Source organism: Asparagus officinalis, chromosome 7 (assembly GCF_001876935.1).
Source record: "Asparagus officinalis chromosome 7, Aspof.V1, whole genome shotgun sequence".
In the NCBI taxonomy this organism is placed as follows: Eukaryota; Viridiplantae; Streptophyta; class Magnoliopsida; order Asparagales; family Asparagaceae; genus Asparagus; species Asparagus officinalis.
This window is the reverse complement of record NC_033800.1, coordinates 68,275,776-68,283,571: the sequence shown is the minus strand read 5'-3', so window position 1 is coordinate 68,283,571 and position 7,796 is coordinate 68,275,776. Positions and strand designations below refer to the sequence as shown.

The following is a 7,796-nucleotide window of genomic DNA, read 5'->3' as shown; positions in this document are numbered from 1 at the left end:
ATTTGATATATTCATGCATGTTTAGGGTTTACATGTAATATTTAATGTTGTGATTTTTTATTCATGTGTTAGATAATCATCAGAGGTGTTAATATAGTATTTAAAATGTTTTATACATGTTTTACCGCAAGTTAATCAAGTTAGAATCAAGAAACATGCACACGAACACAAAACTACAAAACTGTAGTCACCAGTCTTTTGGCCGCTTGCCGATCGACCGTGGCCTAAGATCCGGTCGACCGCCCCATGTGCATGACTCTGTGCATGTCTTGAACTACAATGGTTTGTTTCGAGGATTTTCTCGATCAGTTTAAATTGTACTATGATGTTTATGATTTGTTAAACACCTTAGGTGCATAACACACGATATAGGTTCGCACATCGAGATACGTGCATGAACACTTGAATACATGTTTCTAAATTGAGTATATATGCATAGCTGAGGTGCATAACACATGTTTTGAGTTGATTATTGTTGGCATGACACATGATATTGCAAAACTTATCCATTGGGGAAGCTCAGTGTGGATGTTTAGCCCGTAATGAGACCTCGATTGTATCACACTAAAAGTATTTAGATGTTTTCCCATAATGAGAGCTTGATGACACCAATACTTGAAGATGATCGGGGTGTTTTCGGATTGGGTTGATATGCCTACATTCCATTGTACGATCATCTGGATGCATCATCCGGAATAGGGGAGATAAAACCTATTGTCGTAGAACGATTGAGTAAGGACCACACACACACACACACACACACACACACACACACAGTTGTAGTTTGCTCCCATGTTAGATTACCCGTAAGTAGGGTACACTTTGGATACATGGCATACATGGTTTGGTCTATGGTGATGTTTGAGCTGGATGATATTTACTTATGACTGCGCCGACTACCTGAGGGTAGTTCGAGATTATGACATTGGCTCTATATGGTTGAGGTTTGGAGTTGTGGTGTTTTTTATGTACTATTTTTTATTCATAGGTTTGGAATTAGTATTTAGCGATTCACAATTTGAGACATGGTATATACATAAGGGTTTTCTTGTTTGGATTATTTCGCTCGACGTACTAATTCTCGTGTTGTGATTTTTTAAATATCAGTCTCCATTTAGAGTTATATGAATGATTTTATATCTATATGTACTGATAGTATTTTCTTATATACTTCTACCCCTTCCCCCTGGGGGCGGTGGAGATGATCTCTCTAACACTTTGATGCTTGTTATTTTTTTCCCCTTTCAAGCAGCGAGTCCAGCGCACGGAGAGTCGCTGGTTGATGGGATTACATCTTAGATTCCATCTAGTTATTTATATTTGTAGTCATTTCAGAGCTCCACAGTAGTTGTTTATTTTCAAACTCTAGAGATTGTGATTTTACTTTGTAGAGGCTAAGTGTCTTAGAGAGATTTTATTTGACCCTTGTATTGAGACTGATTTCAGATTCAGAGTTATTTTATTTCAGTTGGGCCCTTGTGGTGATTTATTTACACACTTCTTCTGTGCATATTCTGTTTCTTTGTTCTATTTCATTACTATTTCTCTGTTTGTACCTTTACCTATTTGTTGATTCCACTAGAGAGATAGCCGTTGTGATGGTGAAACATGTTGTTGCATAGTGTTGGTGCATGGCAGGTTTGACATTCTGGGATTCGCGTTGGACTGCAGCCTCGTGTGAACCCTGGGGCGTCACAATTTGTAATCATGCTTATGCTAATCATGTTAATAACTCATGTTTTAAATTGAGAATTTTGGTTAATTAGGATGTTAACCCTAATTTGATTAATTTAAGAGTATAATTATTATTGAGATAATATCTGTCAAATAACTATTAAGTTTAAATCACGCTTTATGTTTCATGATAATAAAGATTTGTTTTGAACAAGTTACAATATACGAAACATGCAAAAGCTATATCGTTGTTGTTAGTAGTCGACTACTAAGCTTAGTAGTCGACTACTAAGGCAATTTTCCTAAATACAAAGTCTGAATAGACTCAGTGTAGTTGACTACTAAGCTTAGTAGTCGACTACTAAGCTTAGTAGTCGACTACTAAGACAGATTTCCTGAATATTAAATTGCACTGTTTGAGATGAAATCACGGGGTTTGAGTCGCACGATAGTACATGTACGGGCATGATTGTACATGAATGATGTCGTAGTACACACATGAGTATTGCAAAGGGTATTTTGACAAGTGTTGAACTGATTATACTTGAGTTAGAGATTGTTTATGCACTTGTTGGATATTGTTGATGAGCTCAGCTCAGTACTATATTAGATAGTGCGTCGATATACCAGATATACACTGTTTATATATGAGATGGATATCGTTGATGAGCTCAGCTTAGTACTACATCTGGTAGTGCACCGATATTCCATTTGTACAGACCATTGAGTCAGGTTTGGATGCTTTCTCTAGTAGTTTATCCACATGAGGGTGCGATGAGGCTTGTGAGCTGTCTTTTAGGATACTTGTATGGTAGGCCGTCCCGTACTCATGTTACGCACTGAGAAGCAATGAGACTAATGAGGCATGTACACTGTTTAGGATACCGACCGGGTAGTTCGTCCCGCATGATTATACGATGAATTAGAATCTTGCAAGGATTTACATTGAGATGATTATTGATAGTCTGAGTCTATGGCAGATGCCAGTTATGTATATGACTCATTGCTAAGATATATGACCGAGGTACTTTGCCCTTGAAAGTATGCGGTATTATATGTTGATATTTATCTTATCTTCCCAGTGATAGTGGAAGATATCATAAATACGATATTATAAATGTCTTTACTTTATGTATTGCTTTATTTTATTCTTAGGTAGGGATCAATGATTAGTGATTCACAATTTGAGACATATGGTATATACATGAGGGTTTTCTTATTTGGATTATTTTGCTCGACGTACTAGTCTCGTGTTGTGGGTTTCTAATTATTGATTTCATTTAGATTGTTTATCTCTAGTTCGGTGATAATATTTAGGTACCTATAATTTGAGACATATGGTATATACATGAGGGTTTCCTTGTTTGGATTATTTCGCTCAACGTACTACGTCTTGCATTATAGGTGTCTAAATATTAATTCCATTAGATATGGGAAAAATAATCTAGGTAGACTATAGTTAATAGATAGAGCCTCCACTTTATCTATAAGCCCTTCCCCTGGGGCGGATGGAGGTGATCTTGCTATGCGCGTCTGACGCTCTTCTTGTTGTTCTTATTATGTTTAAATTTTCCTTGGTCAAAAGGGCAGCTCAAGTCCAGAGCGTCGGCGGGATGATCGAGTTCTAGCAATAGTTATCGTCACAGCATTTTAGTAAATCAAGACTGGTCACTATAAGTTTATATATATATATATATATATATATTATATATATTATATAATATATATATATATATATATATATATATATATATATATTATATATATAATATATATATATATATATATATTTATTATAGTATATATATAATAGGTATATATTATATATATATATACTATACTACATATGTGTATAATATATAACATAAATAATGTGTATATATAATAATATATACATACATATGTGTATATCATATATAATAACCATATGTATATATATATACATAAAATTGTAGATATAATAAATACATATGTATATATATAATATACTACATATGTGTATATAATAATGATATAGTATAATTACTATATAATATATATAATAACGTATATATATATACATACATAATATTATTGTATAGTATCATTTTATCAATATTATATATATAATACTCCAATATATATAAAATACTTATATATATATATATATGATATATATATATATACTTATATATATATATAAATATAATATATATAATATATAATATATTATTATATAATATATATTATTATGAGAAAACTGTAGGTGAGCCTGCAGCGCTCGACATTTCGTGCGCTGCAGGGGTTTATCTGAAAAAAACCCGCACATTTAATCCTCCCCTCCCCTCGTGATCTTCTCTTTCTCTTCTCCACAAAACTCTCTCGGTTCCCCAGAGATCCCCAAATCGATCTCATCTCCCCCCGTCCTCCTCCCAAATCGCAACCATCATCGATTTCTCATTCGCCGCTAGACTACGATCTCCGCGAGATCAGATCGGCCAAGCCCTCTTCGATTTCACCGCCGCGTGACCAAGGTCTCCGCCGTGAGATCCCTCCGACCCGCCTCCGCCGCGAGATCCCTCCGACCCGCCGCCCCGATTCGAAGTCAGGTAATAAATCAAGGTCTCGATTTATTAGTAATTAAGAAAAAATCAAGAAAAATAGACATAAAAAGGAGATCACCAAACTGCATGTTTCTTGTAACTTATTTTTCTTTAATTTCTTTTTAATTTCGCTACTTCGATCACTAATATTGTTTCACCGTGAGTTACTTGAATCCTTACCAAATTAAGCTTTCTTTAATAATTATACTATGAAAGTTAGATTTCAAGATCCGTGCATGCTTAATCTACTTGAATCATCAGCACCCTTTTCTTCGTTAATTTTCTGCCATTTCAGTGAATTTAACTACAAATTAAGAGAAGCGCTTATAAGTATACATAATTTCCCTTGAAAGAAAAAATATAAAGAGAAGCGCTATATATGACAAATTTGAATTATGTAAAGAAAGAGACATGGATATGCCTGAGAGAGAGAGAGAGAGGCCTCTAATATTGCTATTTAGCATTTTTTTTTTTACCTCCAAAATGATTATATAACAGTCCTAGGGATTCCATGGTGCTTTAACAATCCATCTTGGCCCAGTAAATCCAGGTTAATGCTTTAACAGTCATAGGGATTTCATGTTTCTATGATTTGTTTCCTTTTCGTTTTTTGTTTGCTTGCATTTTTCTGTATCAATCTTTAATTTTTCACCATTACATCCTTAGTTTTGAAGCAACATTGAACACAATGTTTGGAATTGGTTTTCTTCTTTAGGATTTCGGAATGGAGGAAACAAGTGTTATTGGAAGTGAAACTTCGGCCAATACTGTAAATGCTCCTAAACCACTTATTAATTTGTCATCAATCTACCTACATTTCCAATTCTGACTAATTCCTAATAATTTGTCATGTAATTTGCAGCTAAACTTATGCACGGGTGATGGATGATGGAGGATGTTGGAGCATACTTTGACAAAATTAGATCAATATCTTTTGCAGTTTACTCTATTACAGGATGAATCCACAATTGGTTGTAACTCTGCTTTGGTTGTAACTCTGTTTTGTAACTTTGGTTGTAACTCTGTTTTGTAACTTTGGTTGTAACTCTGCTTTGGTTGTAACTCTCCTTTGCCAAGAGAGAAGGTGGTGAGGTCTGGAACAAAGACAAACTTTATGGAGGGTTGGCATTTGATTTTGTATGTACTTCATTAATTGATGAGTTATACCTTGATCTTGTTGCCTTGGTTTATACATGGTAAACTTTTAATTTCTGTTTCACCTATGAAGCACAGGTTACTGTAAGTTACTGTGAGTTCTTCAATGATTTTAATCTTTTGGCAGGCTCTGATTGGCCTTTGTGATCTTTTCATATGCATGCTTGGGTTAATTCTGGGTAAAACCGTCCATTGATTGAACATGATTCTTGCACTTTCCTACTTATGCATTTATTTGGCAAAGCATTTATGTGTAGTTCATACTGGCTCTCTTAGCCTGTGTTCTTCTTAGTTACCTATAGTACTTGAGTTTCCAAAATATACAATGCAAAAGCTAATAACCATTATACAAAGATGTACATATTTTTCTTCTTTCTATATCGACATGCATTCTACTTTCTTCTGTGAAATTTTTCTTCAAAACTCTCTTGAGCGCATAAATGAAACGTAAGTTACAAGGTTGGAAAGATCTTGACAAAATGAATCGTGCACAATGCCTCTTCTTCAGGTTGCTGCTCGACAAGATAACTTTCTTTCCATATGGGGTGACTCCGTAGTACTGGCACATGAGGCTTGATAGCCCCCACAAGAGCAGCATTAAGAGCCCCCCCTGTGAATGCAACGAACGAATTGGTATTAGTGAGTTCATCTGAGGGTAATAGAGTCCAAAAATTTTGACCAAGAGGGTCTATCTGTAATAATGAAATTACAGGCCAGGTAGTAAGTCTAAGACAGCAAATAACCCTACAAATATACCTTGCATAGCTTCAAAGCTGATTGAATGACATAATTTCCATATGCATCTTGTAGTATTTGGAGGAACTGGGGAGAATTCATTAATTTTGTAGTATTTGGAGGAACTGGGGAGAATTCATTAATTCCTTGATGATTTTAATACGATCTTCCTCTTTTACAAGGTTTAAGCATTTCTCCACCACAGTGCTGCTATGCTTCTGGATTTATAAAAAACCAAAATTTCCCTCTAATTGATCCACTACAACAGTGATTACCCATGGGACCTTCTGATCAAGTACATATTGTACTACATAATTTCTGCAAGATTTCAGAGCATTAAATTTATAAGAGGGAGAGAAAAGAATCTATATGCACAATTGCAGAGAGTACAAGGATTACCCATAAGGATCTTGAGAAAGAACAAGGGAATAAGAGGTACCAAGCCCTTGTGTTTGTTATGGCAGCCAACATCTCTTATTTAGTTGGGCATATTATGGCACCGAAATTGGAGCAAAGTTTAGAATTTTGTGTATAAAAATGCTTTTCCTTAAGAGTCATCAATGTTTATGCTAGAGAAATGTCAGTAATTCACACTTTCAAGATATAGGATGTTCAACAGATCCTAGGAATATGGACCTTTGGTATGTTCAGGACATAAACGTGGTTGTAAAATTTCAATATGTTGAATTGTGAATCGTCCCCAAAAATTGAAGAAGTGTGAAGTCAAAAAAATAAGGGAACATGGATATTTCTTCATGATTCTACATAGCTTCCTAAAACTACTTTACAAGGATTAGAAATTGACATGATTTTCTGTGACGAACTCAAGGAAAGGAAGAGGAAATTTCAGGAAGCAATACCTTCACGCCTCCATGCTTCCTCCTCTTCACGCTGCCTGGTCAGTCTCTCTTCCTTAGACTTCAGGTAGAAAAGCAGCTTCCTCTTGATCTCTCTTTCATGCCTCCTTGATGAAATTACATGGTTGATACGGTCCTCCCTCTCTTCCTTAAGACGATTGTGTTCTTCCTGACGACGGCTTTTCTACCCGAAGCACAATCAAACCCTAGCTTGAAGCAACTCGACGGCGGGTGTCGTGGCAGAGTTGGGGGATGAGAGGGGATGGAGTGATACGGTCCTCCCTCTCTTCCTTAAGACGATTGTGTTCTTCCTGACGACGGCTTTTCTACCCGAAGCACAATCAAACCCTAGCTTGAAGCAACTCGACGGCGGGTGTCGTGGCAGAGTTGGGGGATGAGAGGGGATGGAGTTTGGGGCGAGGATGGGGGGAGCGGATCTTCGGTTTTTTCGTGCTCAGATTTGAGAGAGATTTGGGGAGAAGATAGAGATTTGATGAGAGAGAGAGAGAGAAGGTCACGGAGGGGATAAATGCGGGTGGGTTTTTTTTCGAAAAAACCCATGCAGCGCACGAAAACGGAGAGCTGGCAGCTCATACACAGTTTTCTCTCTCTCTCATATATATATATATATATATATATATATAATATTAGAGAGAAGGTCACGGAGGGGATAAATGCGGGTGGGTTTTTTTTCGAAAAAACCCCTGCAGCGCACGAAAACGGAGAGCTGGCAGCTCATACACAGTTTTCTCTCTCTCTCTCTCTCTCTCTCTCTCTCTCTCTCTATATATAT

General features: G+C 36.2%; 1 long non-coding RNA gene across 1 annotated transcript; it reads left to right on the top strand.

The window, feature by feature from the left end:
• LOC109850655 lies at positions 3,945 to 5,446 on the top strand. The gene is made up of 3 exons (XR_002249490.1): positions 3,945 to 4,262; positions 4,972 to 5,025; positions 5,119 to 5,446. It is a non-coding gene; the product is annotated as an uncharacterized LOC109850655 (long non-coding RNA).